Genomic DNA, 22,111 nt, shown 5'->3' with positions numbered 1-22,111 from the left:
GACACGGGGTTCATTTGCATAGCGGCCCGGCGTGTGCGACCGGGGGAGGCGGTGTTGGCGCCCGGAGCGCGTTGCGAGTTTGAATCCGCGGCGGCGGCAGCGGCAGCAGCGGCGGCGGCTGCTCGGGCGGGAGCTGCCTCGGGACGCGAGGGCGCAGGTACCGCGGGGCGCGCTCGGGGCGCGGGGGCCGGGCGGGCAGGGCACAGCGGCGGCTGTGCTCGCTGCTCCGTGCGGCGGCGGCGGCTGCAGCAGCAACAGTGCGCATGCGCCGGGAAGCTGCAGCTCTGTACACGCGCATGCATGGGAGCACGTGACCTGGCTCCAGTGCAGCGGCGGTGGCGCGCGTGCGCGTCCCTGTTGCTTTCGCGCGTTGGCGGCGGCGGTGGCGGCGCGGGCACAGGTGGGTCTGACGGGGGCGCGCACCGGGCGGGCGCGCACCGGGCAGCACCGGGCACCCGCCTGGGCGCGACCCGCCTCACGCGGACTGGGCGAGGCGAGGCGAGGCGAGGTGAGGTGACTGCGCGTTTGGGTGGGACAGGAGCACGTCCGGCGCCTCGAGAGCGTTCCCTCGCTCCCTGCCGGAAATGGACTGGCGTGGCCTGGGCGGTGCTGGGCGCCGCCGGGAAGGGCCGCACTGACGCGGCGGGCGTGGGACGTCGCAGCGCATGGACTGTGGAAACAACGAGGGGAAACTGTTGGTGGTGTTCCTAGACTGGTAGGCACCAGGGCACAATTTCTCTACTTTATGGATATGCTTGTTTATTGGAAACCAGAGAGTTTCTCTGTGGGAACAGAGAAGGCTGAGTTGTGCCTACTCGTGCGATGCCACCAGTAAACAAGGCCCGAGCGGCTCCTCGAGGTGTCATGGCCGCCCACATCAGGCAGCATGGCAAAAGAGTTTAAGCCATGTGCTAAGTTAAAGAAGATACATTCGAACCTCTCCCTTAAGTTTAAGTATTTTAAATACCGAAACTCTTCACAGTTAAGTGTTCTTTTCTTTAATTGTGAGGCCTGTTGTAGCTCTGCCCTTGAGTAGTTTGTTCTTCTAGCAAATCCATCTTTCTGGATTTTGCAGTTGTTGGCAGATATTTGGTGGAAATGCTAATAGTAGGTTATTTTGTCACTTAACAGTAAACTTGAAATCATTCTAAGTAGTGTCACCTGACTGCGATCCTTAACATAGATAGACTTACTGGAAAAGTTGAATGGAAATGTTGATGGAAAAAGTACTTGCTTAAAATAAAGGAGTGAACAGCTCTGCTGTTCTAGGAAGCAGTCAGTGAGCTTAAAAGTGCAGGCTTCAGTCACAGATAAACGTCACTTACACATCTAGACATTTACTATGTTAACCAGCGGAAGTAAGACCATGTTTAATAAACTATACAAGAAAATGCGGTATTATTATGAATAGGTTTATTAAAACTTAAATCTGCAAAATCAGAATGTTTTATAAGCATGCAATTTGTCTCTCTTTTGGAAGTTAAAATATATGCCTGCGCTTGTTACAGTTCAGAATGCTTATCTTTTTAAAAGCGGAAGAGTGAAGAATGTTCTTAATTTCTGCTTAAATGTGGAATTAATAAGTTAAATACAAAACTCTGTACACAACCATCAGCTATCAATGTAAAAAAAAAAGTGGGTTTCTAATTAGGTGTTGGTTTTTGCAGTACTACAGGAAGGTATGAAGGAAAGTGTTGCTGCAGGTATTAAGAATTTCTTGAAGGGGAATAAACCAAACACAGAAACCACTGCTGTTTGATACGTGATCCTGGGTAGGTAATGTCTCAGTTTCAGATCTATGAAATGGGGCTAATGGTTGTTGTCAGGCCAATTATAAAATAAATTCGCTAATAACTACATGAAAATTTATGCAATACATGAATCATGGTAACTGCATCCGCAATTTATCCTTGACATATAGCAGGTATTATTTTATATGCTCCAAAAGTACCAAGTTAAATTTCTATGTGTATGTAATCTAGAGAGCATTATGTTAATAATTTTGGGTTCTTGTTACATTTTTGGTTTAGAGAACTTATTACATTGCTTTGGGGTAAATGGTATTTTTATCAGCTGCAACCTTTCTACCAGCTGTAGCAGTGCTGAGCTGATGTTTTCTGTGATAATATGGAACAGAGTTATATTTTACTGTATGAAATAATTTTTCAAGAGGGTCTTGGATGTCGTGTGGACTTGAAACTAATCACAGCAGCATTTATTTGTAAAACCATAAAATAATAACTATAGGCGTTAATTTAAATAGTTGTTTTGATGGATTTTTTGTAAGACCTCTAATCTTCTACCCCATATGAAGTCTGTTTTCAAGAAGATGCTGATTCTAATAGGCACATGTTTTTTGCCACGTTTTCTTTATCTTTTTAAGTTGTAGTTTGTATTATTTTACTCATTTCACAAATTCAAAAAACCAACATTAACTCTAGTGTGTCAATTTCTCTATAAAAGCTCTTATAGTAATGTTTTCCTTGGGGACATAAAACACGTAAGCATATGCTTTCTTACCATCATTGGTGGAAGGTGATTTGCCAGCCAAGAAAGAGCCTGAACAACTTAATAAAAGTTAATAATTAAGTTTTAAATACTGATTTTACAGAATTCAGTGCAAACAAAAATGTTTAACACTTTCAATTAATTCTGAAATACTGGTTTGTCATTAGGAACTTGATTTTCATTTTCCTTGTATTTGTATGTGTTTCCTGTTACAAACTAGAAATATTTTCACCATGAAAAGGAGCTGACTAAGCCAAGTACTGTATTTTGTTTTCAAAATTAGGGAAAAAATGCTATTCCTCACTGTTTAACTGTTATAATGATGTAACTATTTATTAGGTTTATTTAAATTTGATTATCAGAAACTATATATATGGCAAAAATGCCAAGTTTATTCATGGAATGTAAGCAGAAGTTTATTCATAGAATGTAATCCAGAAGATCCTTTAAGTCAGTAATAGTTTGCATGTTAATGTTTTCTTTTTCCTTTTTGTTCTACCCCTGGTGTTTTTTCTGTATTATGGGTTACTTCCATGTTTACATTATGATTTTATTTTGGGAGTTATGATAGTGACACACGTTAATCACAATTTTCATATGGGGTAATAAATGAAGAAAATAAGTTGCATGTTACAAAACTGTTATGATAGGTGAGTATGGGGAGTTGGGATTTTGTCCCCCTCCCTGATACATTTTTATTTAATACTGCTCTTAAATGCAATAAAATCTAATGTTTTTAATAATTTTGAGAAACCTTTCTCATTGGTCTCCTTAGTTTTCTCTAGTACATTACATTACTCTGAGAGACTGACCTATTCACATAAAATAAGTGGGAGTTAGTGAATAGGTCAACACAAATGCTGCTTTCATGATGTATATTTGTAGTCCTGGTGTTTCAGTTCTACTCACTGCACTGGTGTGTACTGCATGAAAATATTCTCCCTAGTTCAACTGTACTGTAAGAAGCTGTTTATCAAGCAACAGTGACCCAAATACAGGATGGAGAGCAAGATAGGGCTGTTGTGTGTGGCAAGTTTTTTGGTTTTTGTGAATTTTTTTTGGTTTGTTTGGGGTTTTTTTTGTGGTTTTTTTTGTTTTTTTGTGTTGTTTTTTTTTTTTTTTTTTGACAGCTCATTAAAAGCCATTTTCTAAAAATCATATATTTCTTGTCAAGTCAAATACCTGTAAGAGTGTCTTAATCTCAGAATATGGTTTCGTTATGAATTGTGTAATAGCTAATATTTAACATTTCTCTACTTTGGCCTTGGTTTAGATACTAAAACCTACTGGATGATGCCAAAGAATGTAACTTAAAATATTTTTAATACTTGGTTAGGAGGATCTGGAACATAGATTGTGTCAACTTCTGAGTTATGGTTATCTTCTTAAGAGCATAATTTTACATGATATTGTAGAGATCTTAGTTTTTATTTGGCTGAAAATATTTTGTGTATTGTTGGTAGCATTTTTAGATGTCTTAATTTTTTGTTCATGTTCAGGTTTTTCTAACTTTTTTTCCATCTTGTATTTTTATAATAATGGCAGTGAATAAATTCTTGATTTTGTGTGTACAGTGTTTAATTCTTTGAAAGCAACTAACTGAAATACAGTATCAGTCTAAAGATCAGACTATAAAAGTGTCATCAATTGTAAATATAAAGCACTGATATTCATTATCTGAAAATTTGATTTTCAGAATGGATTACTTTTTTTTACTGTGGTGAACAATGGAAGTGTGATTCAGAAAGGGGAATCTGTTTTGTTTGGAGGGGAATTTTTTATCTTAAATTGCATATTCTGGTTAATGAGCATTCTAGTTCTTAATGCTGTTCTTCTTTGACTGTTTGTCTGAAGATATATATAGGCCAAAAAGCATTCCAAAGTTGAAAGTAGATTTTTCAGTTGCATGTGATTTCTATGTATCTTTGTACTTCATGCTTTCACTTGGTGTTGTACTAGATAGCATTAAAAAAGCCAGAACGCTGTAATTGAAAAACAAACCATAATCATAGAATAGTTTGGGTTGGAAAGGACCTTAAAAATAATCTACTTCCAACTGCTCTGCAATGTGCAGGGAGACCTTCCATTAGACCTGGTTGTTCAGAGCCCCATCCAACCTGACCTCAAAAACTTACATGGGTGAGGCATTCCCAGTTTAAGCACCTCACAGTACAGTGCCTCACCACTCTCACACTAAAGGATTTTTTCCTAGTATCTAATATAAACCTACTGTTTTTCAGCTTGAATCCATTACTTTTTGTTCTATAACTACTTAACCTTGTAAAAAGTTTTTTTTCCAAATTTTTGTAGATTCCTTTTATAAGCACTGGAAGGTCCCTGAGGGTATCTACAGAGCCTTTTCTTTTCCTGACTAAACAACCCCAGTTCTCTCAGCTTTTCTTCTTGGGAGAGGTGATCCATCTCAAATCATCTTGGTTGCTTACCTCTGGACTCACTCCAACAGGCCCATGTTCTTTTTTATGTGAAGATTTGTTGCCAGTTGTACTCTTCTTGGTAGTTCTTGCAAAACTTGCTTTCAGTAAATATAAAGCATGGTAAATATGAAATACTAGTTATTAATAATTATTAATTATTAATAATTAATACCTATAAAGTTTGTGCAAACAAACAGCTGGAATGAGGAGAGGCTACTAGTGTTGGCAGTGAGGGAGCTTTGAAATTATGTGTTGTTTTGGGGGATAACTTGCTGTCAGTCAGTACATAAGCCAGTGTCCAGTGTTCACTTGCTTGGTCTAGTGATCTAGTAAGGCACCAGTGATAACAACCTGAGTAAGAATTAGCCAGACAATGTTTATAATCTGTAGGAAATGTGGATTTGCTAGTTCCATTGCTTACTCCTCATTTTGTTTAGTACTGCTGTGAGTATTTTTTTTTAATTGCCTGTATATTTAACAGCAAATCTGCCCTCCCCTTTTCATTCCTCTCCCCATCTTTCAGGGTTTTTTTGAAAGTAAAGACTCCCTTGTAGGTGTGGCTGAGAGCATGGTACTAACTATACGGTGTTAAATAATTGCCCGATTTTCAGTGGTATGGTGGTTTCCATCCTATCATAGTGGAACAATTCACAACATTGGGTAAATGTCTGTATGTTGTATAAATACCTTTTATGTTTCTCTGGAAAAGCTTTTGTTTGGGAAATGAAAGTAAACTATGCCTTTTGTTATATTTGAGCTGTGCTTGTTACAAATTATTAAAAACTTTATGTAGGAATTACTAACTAATTTCTTTCATGAGCAAACATCAAATCATTTGAGAACTTAGGAAATTAGATGGCTGGGTGCAAAGTATTTTTTTTAATGTATTTTTAAAAATATTTAGCTCAAGTAATAGAGGTACTTTGCTATGGGTAACATGAATTTTTGTAATACAGGGAAAATGTTTTTCTCTTCCAGATGTGGTTTCTGAAAATGCTTTCAAGTAAACTCCCATAGTCAACACACAGATTTTATTAATTATATGGCTGTGTATATGGGAAATAAAATAAATACACGGGTTATTTTAACAACTGTCATTTTGTGCTGTCTCAAGCATTATCTTTCATTTCATGGTAGTGTAAAAAAAACCCAAACAATTTCCCAAACAAAAACACATTCCTCTTGTCACCCCCACAAAAGAAAAACCCCAGTCAAACAATCCAAAAGCTGCCATGTTACTTCTAGCTTTGCCTCCAATATGTTGCAGTTTCCATAAGGTCATTTTTAAAAGAAGTTGCATTCAAATTTTTTGTTTCTTTGAGACACATGTTTAAACACATTAACATAAATGCTTGCTGACTCCAGTCAATGCACTGAAAATTTCCTTCTTTGGTCCTACCATCAAGCAGCTTGGAATAATGAAGAGTCCTTAAATGTTGTGCAGACTTTTGTTTTTCTTAACTTCAGTATTCCTTGTCTCATGATTATGAGCTGTTTTCTTTCCCCCAGCAGTTTAGGTAGTGTTTATTTGTGAAGTCCTAAGTGAGAGCCAAGATGTTTCATGAAGTCAGTCTACTGGCGAGTGTGAAAATAGGAATAAAAAAGGGTTTCAGTGGATAGTGTTTAGATACTTCAGTTGAAATATGTACAAATAGTAGTTTCTCCTGAATTTTGTCAGTGTAAGAATGGTTTTGTCTACTTAATGTTAACTAACATAAAACCCTACATAACAAAACAAAAAAGATCAATAAAGGAAGAGGGTAAGTGAGAAAAGTGGGTAGGATGTGGTTTGGACACAAGGATTTGTGGATGACACGTAGCTAACTGGTTTCTAAACAGCTAATTAGAGCAAAAGAAAGTATTCATGCTTTGGCTGTTCTCTCGTGCCCTTGTTATGTTTAAAGGCATAAAACCTTGTCTGAAAGGGCAGAAATTTCTGCCTGCCCTTGATTCTTCAGGGAAGGAGCCCTGGTATGAACTGTGGCTCTATGTAATGATATTTAAGAGGCATGTGCAAAGGTGATGTTACTTACAAAGGGCAATACTTAGAGAAGCAACAAGAGGCCATTCTCTTGCAATTTTTGTTTGAAGCTCATGAGAAATTGGGAAAATAGAAGCCCTGTTTTAATTTATGACTACAGTAATTGAACTTATTGAGATGATATTGGAGTGCTTTGGCGTGTTACCAAAAGAGGGCAGGATTAAAGGTTGTTTGGAGTTCTTATCATAACATATTAAGTCTAATGTCCATTCTCTAGTCTATAAAAATGCTTTATTTTCTTGGGATTTTGACTAGAGAATCTGTATAAATGCCATGCTAAGTAGCAATGAAAAAACTGTAGTCCCGTGGTAGAATAGAATTACACATTAGTGTACTTTTGGGCCAAACATTTCAGAGGGCCAAAGCAGTTTCAGAGGACTTCTTCCATTCGTAACTCTGTGTTTAGTTAAACATCAGATTTTATTTTAAAATTAGTTTGATTAAGAACTTTTAACACACTTTTAAGCACACTTCACTAACACACCTGTGTTAATGGAGGTATGTTAAACTGGGCATTTAAGTTAATGCATGTGATTTCCTACTATTTCGTAAGATTTTTTGCATCCATGTGTCTGTGTTAATGTATTGGTGCCTCTGCGTGTTGCTGAAGCTTTCTGACAAGGCAAGACGTTTATAGCAGCAGGACTGTGACATGGATTCTGTTTTCTCTGGCTCAGGGAAAGCATTCTGTGAAATTTTTTTGCAAACTTGTTATTTTGCCTGTTCAAACCTATTTAAGTCATTGTCATCCATACGTCAAGCTCCAAGACTCAGCGTTACATAAAACAGTGTTGTACAAGCGCAGCTTGGATTCTGGGTTAGAATGTCCCTGTGTTTTTGGTGATATTCCTGAAATTGTAAGGCTTGAAGTCAGAATTCACCTTTTGATGTACAAATTCTGTAAATATATTGAACACGGAATTCTATTTAAAACACTGCTATTGGGGAAATCAAAGTATATGTATATTTGTTACACAAACGGAATATTTAAGTTTGAATTTTGAAATCTTACAAGTTATTGTAAATTTCCACAAGCTAAAGGTGTGGTATATATGGTGTTCAGAGTAAGCAACATGGGAGTATATAATCAGATAATAGAAAATATTTCTTTTTAATTGGTTGTAGACTTAATTTTTACTGTAGTACAAGGTGTTGGTGAAGAAAAGCTTCATTGTAATGGGCAATTTAAAATTACCTGTAATGAATTTGTTCTCCAATGTTCACAAGTTTTTTGAGAAATGTCTTTTGGACTTAAAGTATATTTTAATTTAGTTTTCTAAATTTGTACCATACTATCAGAGACAGTCCGTGAACCTGTCTCATAATGGTGGCATGTGCCCTTTCTTGTACTGCAGGTCATGCTAATACAAGGAAAAAAGGAAAAGCCAGATGGTGTATTTTGCCATTTTTTAAGTTAGAAATACTGACTGTAGTGCTGATGAGTGCATCAGACAACTACTGCTGGCATGATTAATCAATCCTGAAATAACTAGCTACAGCTGGCAACAGACATGCACAGTTACATAAGTCTAGACCTTTTCATGGTTGGAGGGCATGTTGTTCTACTTTTTAGGGGGGAGTGACTTACTATGTTGGACTAATTTTGGATCACAAGACTATTTTTGTTAGAATGCTAGGTATAATTCAACACTAATTTTCTTTAGAATTGCCCCATGGATTCTTGGAGGTATTTTCTTTTAAAATAGACAAATTTGGATTATGTAGAAGAGAAGTAAGGCAGATATAGAGGAGCTCCCTCCAGATTCAGTGTTGTCTCTATGAGAGTGCGTGGTTGGTTATAATTTATTGTATTATTATAATTAATAATCAACATTATTATTTTTATTACCATAAACAGGTAGTAGAGTGAAACCTTTAAAGGATTTAACTTTGTGTTAAACTTGTGGTTTTGGTTAGCAACCCCCTTCTCTCCACCATAGGTTCTCAAACCAGTTCTTCAGGAACTGCTCTGTTACAAGATTCCATCAAAATTCCTTAAGTGATTCTAGATACAGCTCTTCTTTGAAAAGCTTTGACAACAAGCTGCATTGCAGTCATAAAGAAATAGATATTTGATTTCTGCAACCGCTGAAGTTCTAGAATGTTCTTGAGATTTTTTGTTAGCTTTCTTATAAAGTGAACATCCTTTTTTCTTCCCCAACTAAAATTTCAATTGGGCAACTAGTATTACAGACTATTTTCAAGTAGATGAAGCAGTACAAAGTTATAGATTAATTTCTTAAGTGGGTTGGTTTTTTTTTTTTTTGTTTTTTTTTTCTTTTAATAAGCATTGAAGTGAGCCTGCTCTTGAAAACTATTCCCTAATGTTTTTCAGCTCTGTGCATGATCCAGCTCTGTATCTGTGACTGTTAGTATGTGATATGAATTCTGAACTGCCTTGCAGTTGTGGGAGATTTGAAGCATGTGATACAATCCCTGGGTCACAGGCCTAGCAGGACTGCCTCTTCCTCATTTTTGGTTTATTCTGATTTTCTCTTTACCAGTGGTGCAAAGAAGCTGCAGTGCTGCAGCTGTGCATTAACCACTTCCTGCCTGTCAAAGAAACCACTCCACTGTTCACACCCACCCACCCCTTCCACCTCTGCAGTTTGTTGCAGTGTGGTAAAGACAGAGATGCTTTGCTGTGTAAATGTTTTACCTCCTGCTGAGATGTCACTGATTGGCTTGAGTGAACATTGCAGCCATCTTAGTCTTATTTTCTGTACAGCTGAGACACAGCAGTTTCAGAATGGCTGAAAAAGTGCTCTTCAGTGTAGCAGTCCAGCTTGATTGTGTGCAAATGAGCAGAGCTGTTAGCATCACGTGCTCCAGACCTTAGAGGTGAGCCCCAGCTGTAGTTTGCTGAGAAGCAATTTAAAACTTTGGTTAGGCATAGTTAAAACTAATTCTAAGCTATAGAAAATATGTTGCAATGCGGTTGTTTTGGTTTTTGGTTTTTTGTTGTTGTTGTTTGTTTTTTGGGGTTTTTTTTTTAGTCAATTTTCGTGGGTTTCAGTTTTTCGTTGACTTTTTTGTTTGTGGTTTGGTTTTTGGAGTTCCATTTTCATTTGGCTTTTTTGTTTGTTTTTTGGTATTTGGTATTTTTTTGGTTTGTGATTTTTTTTTTTGTTTTCTCTTTGCTTTCGCACAGAATTAATTCACAGACCTCTATCTTGTCTCAATTACAGGATAGATTAGATGGGACAGGACAGGTCACGTATCGTATCTGTCTTGCTAATTGTTTTGGCTTACCCTTAGCAGACCAGAAGAGCATTCATTCTGTGCTGTCTGTTTCTCAGATGCTTTCCTCATACTTTAACTGAAAAATGAAATAAGCTCTTCACAAACTTCCTTATATTTTTGTAACCAAGCAATTAGATTTCATTATCATGTTTTCAATGTGCAACTTTTCCAATGGTAGATAATTACAATGCCTATATAAATACATTAGAAAAGCAGTGATTATATAAATGTTAACTGTTTTGCAGTTAACTGTTTTGCAGAACTTATTTGCTACTTAAAAGAATAACACTACAAGTTTTATGGAATTACTGCAAATGAGAAGATGGAAGTTTTGAGGTCTATTTTTATTTCTTTTGTATAACTTAATTGAAGTCTGAGTTTCAATGTGTTAATGGTTTCACATGGCTTCATGTATTCTGCTGTGTGGTAATGGTTGGTGACCTAGCTGTCATTCTTAAAACTCGTTGGAAGGTACTGTTTGTGTCCTGGGAGATGAACATTTTTTTGCTGAGCAGTTGGAAAACAGAAGAGGCATTTTTGTTTATGACTCTCTATATAATTTTCTTGTTCTGTGTCTTACACCTAGTTCAGGTCTTCATGGGTTCTCTAGGCTGCACATAAGTTAAACCCAAGAGTAAGTAAACAGCAATCTTCCTGAACTTCTCCAGAAATACCAGAAGCAGCAGATGAGCTGGGTAACTCACCAGTGGGTAGATCACAGTATTTCCTGGCTGAAATTGAACTTGGTGCTAGGGCTGTGAAAGCTAGTCTAAATGCCAACAAGTTTAGTCCTTCCTCAGAATTTCTGCAGGTTAATTTGGTGTTTTCAGTATAATCTATAACAGAGCACTTGGTGGTTAAATTAGTACTAAATATCTGTTCTCATATATTATCTTACACAGTTAATGGCAACAGCGTTTATAAAGACACTGAGTATTCTGTGCAGACATTGCATGTCAGATTCTCAGGAGACATCGTTTCTCCATGTTTATTTTGTTCATTTGATAAAAAGAAATAAAGTCAGTAAAATACAGATTTTTTAAAGGTGAAATGGTTTTGTAACTTGAGTTAACAGTAGATTTCTAAGTAATTAGTCATAGAATTTTTCTGCTTTAGGATAAGAGATAAGAGTAATGAAATATGTGGTTAGAGGTGGTGATGAAAAGAAGGTAGGTAGTTTTATTATTTTTACTGCTAGTGGAACTTTGTTAGGTGAATTTGATTTACAGCAGATTTTAGTTCATAGTGGCTTTTTTGATTGGGTATGATAGTTAAGATCCTGGGAACATTTGGGTCCTTTTAGATGTCTGAAAATTCAAACCAGAAATTCTAATTAAATACGTTTATCGTGATAAAATGTGAAGTTTTGACATACATTTACTTCCTCTAATGAATGTTGATTTATAATGCAGTGCAACAACAATCTTTTTGGTTTTCTGCAAGATATTCTGCTTTATCCTTACCCCAATCTTATAAATGATTACTGTTGTTTGTGTTTATATGGTTTTTAGTCAGTTATTGTTCATTAGTTCCAGAGGTTAGTAACTTATATTGTTCACAGGAAGCAGAAACATTTCATTCTTTGAGGTCACCAAACTCGTGCTTTATAATCTCTGAAGGGGATGAAATTTTATTTCTAAAATATTCTTTACCATACACATCCTGTGGTGGTTTGTTGGTTTTTTGGGGGTTGGGTTTTTAATTGTTTGGTGTTTTTTTTAAAGAAAACAACAGGCATATAAATATTGCCCAGTGCTATTTGTTTTGTTGATTTAAGATTTCGCTGCTAAACTCTGCTTTAATGAAAGCGTGACAAGTAGAGTATTTTGGACAATCACTATAAGGAGTGATTTTTCATATGTATTACATTTGAATAAAATACTGTATTTTCAGACCTTGTCTTTTATAGTCTTTTTAGTGACTTTGTTGCCCATGTTTTTTTTTCTGTGAGCTGAGTAAGCTTACTCCCATTTTGCAGAAAAGGTATGGAGCGATTGCCAGAGCTCAGAGAAAAACTCTTGTCTCTGTGCTTCCCATTCCCTTTGGTTTTGGTTTCCTTTGCTTTTTAATAGGCCACTTTGAACACTGATCCATTTTTGGAAGTGCTGTGCAAAATGACTGGCACAGCAGGGAGCTGTGGTGTTTTGTTCCACGAACTGCATGGGTAGTGTGGTTTGGTTTGGGGTTTTGTTGGTTGGTTTTCTTTTTTCTTTCCTTAAGTAGGTGTTGGAATGCTAGAAGTATGGTGGGTTTTGCATATGGGGTACATTCCCATTTTCAGAAATCCAAGTACATTGTAATGCTTGCATAATCTCTTCTCTCTTCACTCCCATGGTGTTAATAGTTTGGGTCCTACTATTCAAAAAGAAAATGAAAACCACCAATTTATGTGCAAAGAACAGGGTACTTGAGTGGATGCTAAAACACCTAACCCCCCCAACTTTTATTAAATACATAAATTAGATGTTCATGCTTTGAATTAGAAATAGATTTGTGTAATGAAGTAATGACTAAAACTGAAATGATTGCAATACAGTTTTAATGCAAGATGCGTTGTCAGGCTGCGGTCAGTATTCTTGTGTCTGTGTATTCTAGAAAAATTAGCTTCGTACTGCTGATAGGTAAACTTGAAGGACAGACCGTCAGGAGTTAAATAAATTTCTAATACCGTAATAGTCTCAAATCTACTTGATTTTCAAAAAGAAACAAAATTTCCAAAAGAAAACCACTAGTTTACTCTGAAAAAGTGCATAGATTCCTTTTTTTTTCCCCCTTGCAAATACTGTACTTAAAAAGAAGAATTTTCTTGTAATGACTTTATTTTTTCATTTATGCACCAACTTATTTGGATAGTTTTTCATGACTAAATCATAGTTGCCTGGAACCATTCTAACATGGTTTGATTATTTTTTATGTTCCTCTTAAAGTTCTGAATTGTCTTAATTTGCACAGCTGCATCTTCTATTTTGATAGAAATTTCAGGAGCAAACCATTTCAGGCAGGATTTGAAATGGACTGGAACAGACTGCTGAATGAACGCAATACTGTTTAATATATGGAAATCATTTTAAAACAGCTGACTTGTTTGGTTCTTTAGGTGGAAGTAAATGGTTACCAAGTTCTTAGAACTGTTTGGAGTCTTAAATACTTAATCATGTTATGACTGTTATTAAACAGCTGAATTGTTCCTTTATTTTTTAACTGTAAAATTTAGTATATTTTTAAAGCATGTACTGTCTTTGAAGGAATTATGAGTAAGCCAAATTTTTTTACTGTCTTCCATCATGTTGATTTTCAGGTCGAGATTAGTCAGCTGTTCAGTAAATAACAAAATTCTGCATGTAAATTTAAGTGAACAAAATGCGGGAGTTTTGAAGTTGATGAGAATACTCATAATGAGGATTTTCCATTTCTAGAAGAAAGGGGATGCAACATATTAGACTGTTATAGCCTGGAACTTATCCAGTTAGACACTTTCTCACCCATTTTCTACAACAGAAAAGCGGATAGAATTATTTTCAGTCCTCCCTCCCCCATTTCCTGCCCTTCCTGATCTTTCTGCTGATACAGGCTCCTGCTGTAAAATATCTTCAAATAAACCACAGCAGCTAAGATAATGATTTGATAGACCATTTTCCGCTTCAAAAACGTACATAATTTTCTGTGTCTTTCAAACACTAATGTGAGAAAATTTTGGCAATTACTAAAGTTTTAGCTGACTCTTAAGTGAATAGTAATTTGATCTGTTTTGTTTTGGAGAAGAAAAGTCGGGGAAAGGAATGTTTTGGACTTGTGTCATAAGGCTGAGGGCCCTTCATTTGCTCTGTGGTGGATGTTTTTTGTTTGTTTAAGGTTTGTTGTTGTTTTGGTTTGGTTTTTTTAGGTCAAGGTACTAGTGATAGATTTCATCATGGTGGGATTTATGTTTTTTTTTTTTTTTTTTTTTTAGACAAACTTTGAGAGTTAAATGCTTCAATATTTAAAATTGTCTGGATTGGGGAAATCATTTTGTGTGACTTTTTTTCTCTACTTATTTTGAGAGAACTGAACTGATATTTTAAGATGATGTCTTTGATTAGTACCTATTGAACCCATACAGTTAATAGTAGTTATTTTGAACACAGTTGGTCTTACTACTTTTGGCTGCAACATCTGCTCTTTAAGGTCACTTCTCCTGGGGGAGTAGGAAGTAGGAAATCGTTCGCATGTTGGAGGAAGAGAACTGGCTCTAAGAATAACAGAATAGCATTTAGGCGTTTCCACCGACACGGGTGAAACGTGGAAAAGGCAGGCAGACATTTTAGCTTTTTCCTGTAGTGGCAGTCACCGGAGAATTATGACTGAGTACATTATGGTTTGTTGTCTCAGAGTCTACTGTGAAAAACAAAACCAACTACAAAACAAACCATGCTCTCCTCCACACCCCCCCCTCCACCCGAGGGGGGGGGGGGGGGATCCCAAGCTGGAAAGAAAAAAAAAAAAAAAAAAAAAGCCGCCCAAATCCAGTACTTTGGAGGCTGCTGCAGGTTCCCTGTATTTTATTTGTGGTCGGTGGTCAGCCCTATGCACGGCACACAAGAGGCTGCCGCTGGCCAGGGGCTCAGCCCTACCCAAAGCAGCCCCTCTGCCCTGTGTAACCGAGTTGGTGCGTTTTTAACTCCCAAATCGATGGCTCCTCCTCTCCGTGAAAACGTTTTGTGTTTGAAACTGAGCTTTGTCATAGCCAGTGGTGTGAGAGGGAGGAAGCTACAGCCAGGGGGTGCGGGTGACTCTGCCCGAACGTTCTGGAAGCGGGGTGGTGCTTCCCGCAGACTGCAGTGGCAGCGCTCGCCCGCGGGGGCTGCCGGCAAGTTCAGGCATGGACTTCCCATAGCGAACTGGAGCCTGGAACAGAAAATGCTCCAAGGCTCTTGTTTTTGCAGTATGTGTTTTAATGTGTTAAGAACCATACTACTATTCAGGTGTTCGTGCATAACGCAATAGAGCTGGGGGGGATCGAGGTGGGGGTAGGAGCATGACTATATCTGGGAAATCTAAGGGGTTTAATTTTTTTTTTTTTTAAAGCAGCACTAGTGCCCTTTCTTTTTAAGCTCAGAAGCTGTTAATCCAATGATTCATTCTACAAATGACAACAGAATCACTGGATTATATATGCACTAATATACATGTATCAGTCTGAAAGGCAAATCAAAATATATATGTAACATAAAAGGGATGTTACTGATTGTCACTTTAATGTGACAGGCATTCTGGAATAATAAGTAGCTTTCCCTTACAAATCATTTGGGTTTTGGATGCAAAAGGTGAGGATAAATTATAACAAGAAGTTAGGAATACTTTGCATTGCTAAATATTTTCAGATATAACAATAGTATCTTTTTGCCATTACAGATGAGCATATTGTGTTATGCTCAAATAACCTAGAACTAGCCGTAATGGAGAAATTATGCTTGCAGCAGAAAATGGGACATACAATTTGACTGTATATAACCTTGACACTGTTGGCATTCTAAAGAGGAGCAATGCAGGGAACTAGAAGAGGCTAGGGGTGTAAAGCAGGCTCTTTTGGTCCTGAGATGCTGTGCCACTTTCAGATTAATAAGCATTCCTGTCTCCATTACTTTGCTTTTTCACTAAATTTTGCCAGGCTGCAACTACAGCTGCCTATTGCTAAATATGTAGCTAGCCAAACTTGATTTTATTTAAGGTTTCATGAATTTGTGTGTATAGCTAGTATAACCTATTTGCATTGGTTCTTTGTGCCCTGAGTTCTTGCAAGACAGCAGGTGAAGGGGCAAGAGGTATTGGTGAATGAATCATCTTTACACACACACACACTCCCTCTTAAAGCTTGGCTTCTTTTTTTCTTTCCCCCAGAAAAGTACAGGGACTTTTAGAATAAACGTTTGTCAAATGTAAATTATTCATTTATTTGATTGGACTTTGACTGGAAAGAAGAAGATAAGAATTTTTAAAATTACGTGTTAGAAGTCAAAGTGAGGCTGAAACCCAAGCTTCTGCCGCTACCTATCACTGTACCTTACAGGTACTTGAAAAGATAATTCTGATTGAGAGATTTTTTTTTTTTCTTCCTACACTTCGCTAATTAAGAAAAGCTAAACGTGAAATAGAGACAACAAATTAAATGGCCAGACATGTTACTTGTCAGTATTAGGTTAAAAATGAATTTGTCTTACTTGGAACTAACATTTATTTCTTGTTGGAAATCTGCAAAATACTGGAAATACTAGATTAAGAATACCTGGTTGCCGAGCATAGTGTAATTTTTCTGGTGTTATTTCTTTTACTAGACCATAACTGTGAACAGTGTGTGTAGTATCCTACTTGAAATAGGCTGCAAGGTGAAATTTATTTTGCAGACAGTATTGTCAAATTTTATTTATATGAACAATGAGAGCAGCATTTCTGACACGGATCTGGATTATTAGTAAACAAATACCTAGAAAGGTATATTCTAGAACCCGTGGGGAGGAGCAAGGCTTTGCTCAGCAATATCCTGCTGCAATTTAGTCTTGAAATCAGGCCCCTTTATGTAAATTTTTACTGGCGCCAGCTAGCTGTAATTGCAGTCTGGCTCAGTGTCGGCAGCAGCTAACATGTGTCATGGACTTCTCCTTCAGGCTGCAGGAGCACTCTGGTTTCCGGATGGAAAAAGCAGCACTGATGAATGTGAAAAGATGTACAAAGGAATCTAGTTGTAATTAGATTACTAGTAAGTGAAAATACTGAGAAAATTTCAGTTTTCTTGGATTTTTTTCAGTGTGCTGTCTTGTGCTGTGCTGTAATAAAATCTTTGCTTGTTGGTACTACTGTGTGGTATGTGGGAGGTACTTCACTGCACATAGTTGCTGCAGCACTAATAGCTGCTAGCACAGAAGGCAGTACAAAGAGTACAACTGGAGGCACTTGCAGTTGCAACAGTTTTCTTAGAGGCTGTGGCATGCTCAGTGAGCTGCAGGGGCATTCTGACGCATCCAGCTACTATGTTGAGAAGTAGGAATTCCAGCAGGCTTTAAGGTACAGATGTAGGCTACTAGCTGAGAGGTGTAACAGCATAGCTCAGGCTGGCTGAAAACCTGTACTCATGCTGCTGTGTAAACAAAACAAGATCTTAGTATCAAGATGGCCGACCTGGAAGTCTACTTGTAGCTTATAAGACTTATGCAAATGAGCTGCATGTCAGTGGCTTACTCAGAGGAGGAAGCTCATTTTGCACGTGCCATCTTCTCACCAGGTAAGAGAATCAACTAATTTTCTGCATTCATGTTTGAGAGGACTTTGAAGTGAATTTTTCATTTAGGTCCCACTCCCCCACTTTGGCACAGTGCCAGGAATTAAATTTGAATGTAAGTCGCATTTTCTGAGAAACCCAAAAGTAATTTGTTCTGGCTGTAATTATATTGGGGTTGCTGTTTTTAGAGGGACTGTTACCTAGAGATTATTGTAGACCATTTTACTGTAGTAAAACTATGTAGTTAAAAATACTCAAAACTGGAGTTTGTGATTTTCTTTGGTAGTGTTACTGCTTTTGTTTGATTCAAACCTCTACCGTTTTGCTAGTGTGTTATTTTTGTCTCTATAGTGACACTGGTTGATGCACATAGAGGCTTAGCAATAGTGCAAGCTTACCCTGGAGAGGGTGCAGTGTTGACAAAGTTGAATCCACCAATTGTGTTTTGATTTCATGGTGTTATGAAGGATCTTTGTTATACTGGTTTTAGTCTGAATTTTCTTCTTGTTGAGATTACAAAGCCATTAAAGCAATTAGATACTGCACTGTTGTCCATGTATCTTTTAGTATATATGCCTTCTTAAATGCCTGTGTGTACATTTATAAAGCTGTTTTCGTAAGAAGGGAATTATATCAGAATATGGTGTTTTTATGATCTCCCCCCCGAGAAGACAATAACCTTGCCTTAAAGCAGGAAATTTTAACAGAATTGAAGTATTGCTAATTACATAATATGCTGTATTGTGGTTATGAATGTAGCGCATGAAATGGCTGCATGGGGCAGATGTGCTAGTTCTGCACAAATACATTTGTGTTGTTTTTATTTTACAAGTTGAAGTAATGACACCATGGAAGACTGGAAAGGAGAGATGAAGAAAATTATTTGAAAAGATGGTCACTGACCTAGAGAAAAGAGATAATTGGAGATGCATGAACAAGCCAAAACCATGGCCACTTAAAGGCAGACATCAGCTCAAGATAGGGATGTGGAACTGGAAGTAGACAGGCCTGTTTTGGTTGAAGGAAAAATAAGATTAATTGAAGAGAATGAAACTAAAGACGTAGAAGGACAAAGTAAGTAGATAAATTATTACAGCTTAAAACGGCGGTGATAGATATTCAAAGTATTGGAGGCATTCTGAAATGGCCTGGGAATTAAGGCCTATAGATTAAATATGCTCTGAAGGAGAACCATAACTGGTTGATATTGCGGAGGGGAGAATTTAACGGTAATAGACAAAAGTAAACTTCTGCATTCAAATGGCAGAGAAAAATGCTGCATGTCTACAATATGGGCCAAATTAGCTGCAGTTTGTAGTTAGCTCATACACTTAAAAACCTTCTTACTTTTTAGTGCTAACTTGACATTTGATATGGACAGAATTTTGCTTGTCATTTAGAAGTCTGCTTATATGCATATCCAGACTACAAAAAGTACAAAAATGGGTGTGTGTGTGAGAGGGTACAAACACAGAGGTATGGTAGGTTTCCCCATATAAATTACACTAGAAACCTTTAATGCCTGTAAGGTTTTCTGTAAATGTCAAATTCCATTAGAACCAGTCTTATTTCATTGCTATATGAAGGAAGCAATTTGGACCCCCTCCCTCCTTTCTGTGAAGTGTGAGTGTTAGGATGGTGAGGAGAAATGGCATTGAGCGGGACATTAAAAATGTAGAAAACTGATTAAAATAAAATGTTCCTGAGAGAAATCCTTGACTGGTAAAGTAAACAATAAGAAAAGTGATATTTGTTAAGAATTGAGAATTTTAACAATAATGTAGGTGATAATAATAATAGAATCATAGTGAAAGAAAAAAGGTATATTATAGTAAATATTTTGGCGTTATTTTAGATGAAAGTGCGATTCTATTATAAGGTCACATAGATAACTTAAGTTTTTTAAGCCTTGAAGTTACAAGGAAGATACTAAACATTCCATGATAGGTATTTCTTAGCAAAGGTTATAATAAGGAGGTCTTTGTAATCTGCATCCAGGAGTTTAAAAGAATTGGCAGAGAATTCTGAGATGTCCCTCCCAGTAACTCAATATAAAGTTGGAATTGCGGAAGACCCTAAATAGTTTTTAAAAAGGGCTGGAGAAAAATAATGGAGGTTTAACAGTGTGTCAGTAAATGTGAAAGAATATTATTTCAATTAATGCAGAGGTGATTTAATTGCTAGAACACTCTTATAAAGTGGATATCCTAATTAATTTATTTTAGAATGAAATTCCTTGGTGTAAATACCCAGTATCTGTAATGCGCTTACTCCTTGATACAGTTACTTCTTGATACGCCTCAAACAACAACTTCCCCTCCCCAAATTCTCTATCATTAAAACGCTAATTTTATTTTTTAAGGCTTTTGAAGGGGAGAGGGTAGCAATCATGCTCCAAGTAAAGTTTATTATTGGTATTGTAAAATAAGTACTTTTTGTTAACATACAGAGGATGGCACTTACAGAGTCATAAGGATCATTTGCTTAGTGAGACCCAAACACCATTTATTAGATTTATTAAAATAAATGCGTTACCTTTGCACACCAGAATCTGATTTATACATCTGTTGACCATCCACCATAAACACTCTGTCCTGGAAGTTAGTGGGGATCACACAGACAAAATAGATAGATAAAGCCCAAAATAGACAGGTAATGCAGAGGGACTGAAATTCTGTAGCATACAGAGAAAGAGTAAGGAAGCCGTACTCTTTATAAAGTTATGTTCCTGTATGATACTAAATGCTGATGATGTGAATTATGCTTCAATACAGGTTGCAGTCCTGTTGCATGTATTGGTTTTTTACAGTGTTGATAAATCAGGAAGGATCCTGGCAAAAAGCGCGAGAATGATTATGACCTGGTCATATTCCACTTGGATCTATATAAATAAAATAATTTTATAGTTGCAAATGCAAGCCTGGGAGAGGTGGTCATGCATATAAATTCATCATGAGAAGTCTGTAGTTTGTCTGAAAAATTATCAGGAAACAGTTCGGCTATGCTATGTGCCAGCACATGAAGAAAGGATTTATAATGATTCTTCACTCATTCAAAGAGAAATCTAGCCTTTGATTTTCTGGATGAGGTGAAACTGCAGCCTGTCCTTTCCAGGAAGCAGGCAAGCATGTTGGCTTGCCGGCTCACCAGGCAAAAGACAGACAGACTGTGGACAAGTGTTCCTTTTGATGTTAAAGGATTCTGGGCAGAACCTTTCTGGAGGATGACTTACAGCAAACCTTAACTGGTCAAGATTAAAGATGCTATCCTTTGTGTCTTTCATACATTTTATCAGTGAAGGCGTTTTTAAGTATAATTCTTATTGTCTCTGGCATCTAACTCTGGGTCGCATTTGGGAAATTTCTAGGCAAGAAAAATGAAGTTTCTTGTAAATGGTCACCCTGAGTGACTGTGCAGAGATGCATTTTTCTCCCTATGGTTGTTTATGAAATTTGGGAAGGCAAGCAGTCTAAAATAGCTGTATAACTTCTTCATGTACTTCTGTGTTTCTGAAATGGTATTACTGGATTGTTGCTTCATCAACTGCTTTTCCCCCCTCACAAAACAGTAGAATAAAGGATGTTTTTTGTAGAACTGCTTTGAGCTCTTCACTGAAGAAGTAGTCTCTTTTGCAGACCAAGTACTACCACCTCATGAATGCATTGGACAGTATCACTACAGCCTGGCCACTGTTTTTTTGGGACCATACTCAAAAACTTTTTACGCACTGTTATGGCAAAATAATTCCCAAATAATGTATCAGTAGAGGGAAACTTGCAGCTTTTTTTTTTATATTCTATTATACTATGAATCCTAGTTTAATATTCTGTGCAGACTATCAATGCTTCATTAATTTGTAATACTGTTTTCTTTATTTTTGAAAATTTGCATTAGCAAGCAAAACAATGACTTCATTACTGGAAGAAGTGTGTTCTGCTTTTGATCACTTCCATCCTTTTCACTTAGGAATGCAACACTGGCATTGGAGGTGGCTCTAGACCTGTTTTTTCTGGTGTCCTAAACAGATCATTTATCTAGGTGCATTTCATTAGTTCACTAAGTTAGTGTGTATGATGTCACTAGTCAGCATGAAAAAAATGTTGCTGGCTGACTTCAGTCCACACATTTGCTGCCAGCAGCCATGCAGAGGTGTTGAGTAACTGCAAACTGGGGCTTATGGTGGCTTTGAAAAGAATTCATCAGGAAAAAAAATTAAAGCCTGTCATCCTAGATGTGAAGTTTAAACCCAGGAAAGCCTTCCAGAATTACTTGGGCGTCCTGCATAGTGGCAAGCCTCATTGAGGTCATTAATAAACAGGCATAAGAAATATTTTGGGAAGTATAAGCTGATGTCATTTGAGGCCTGTAGCTTCTTAATCTAAAAGACAAAGGTCTTTATTGGATGGAACATCTCTTCAATCCTCCTTTTTGTTTTGCTTTTGTATCCTGTAAGAAACCTAGCATGAGAACTTGCTGACTGCTGTGGTCAAAGAACATTTGCGTATCTTTTTCTGCTTTCTTCTTCAAGGATCTTAGACTAAGAAACCAAGGAAACACAAAGATTAATTCTTCCATTGTTATGAAAAAGAAATGCCTTTAGACTACAGATTTTAATTTCAGTTTCTTATGTTT

At 37.2% G+C, this 22,111-nt stretch overlaps 1 protein-coding gene across 8 annotated transcripts in view; it reads left to right on the top strand.

The window, feature by feature from the left end:
* The window catches only part of ATF7IP (activating transcription factor 7 interacting protein), a 74,639-nt gene continuing 52,528 nt past the window's right edge, over nucleotides 1-22,111 (top strand). For 3 of the 8 annotated variants that reach the window (XM_068191488.1, XM_068191489.1, XM_068191481.1), the window contains exons 1-2: nucleotides 4-157; nucleotides 1,668-1,772. The gene's annotated coding sequence lies outside the window, so the exon portion shown is untranslated. Of the gene's footprint in view, nucleotides 158-227; nucleotides 401-1,667; nucleotides 1,773-17,094; nucleotides 17,483-22,111 lie in introns of those variants that run through there. The other 5 variants (XM_068191491.1, XM_068191490.1, XM_068191482.1 and 2 more) reach the window with 4 other exon arrangements.

Source organism: Anomalospiza imberbis, chromosome 5, assembly GCF_031753505.1.
Source record: "Anomalospiza imberbis isolate Cuckoo-Finch-1a 21T00152 chromosome 5, ASM3175350v1, whole genome shotgun sequence".
Classification (NCBI taxonomy): domain Eukaryota; kingdom Metazoa; phylum Chordata; class Aves; order Passeriformes; family Viduidae; genus Anomalospiza; species Anomalospiza imberbis.
Note: the sequence above shows the minus strand (reverse complement) of the source record. Positions and strands in the feature narration are given on the sequence as shown.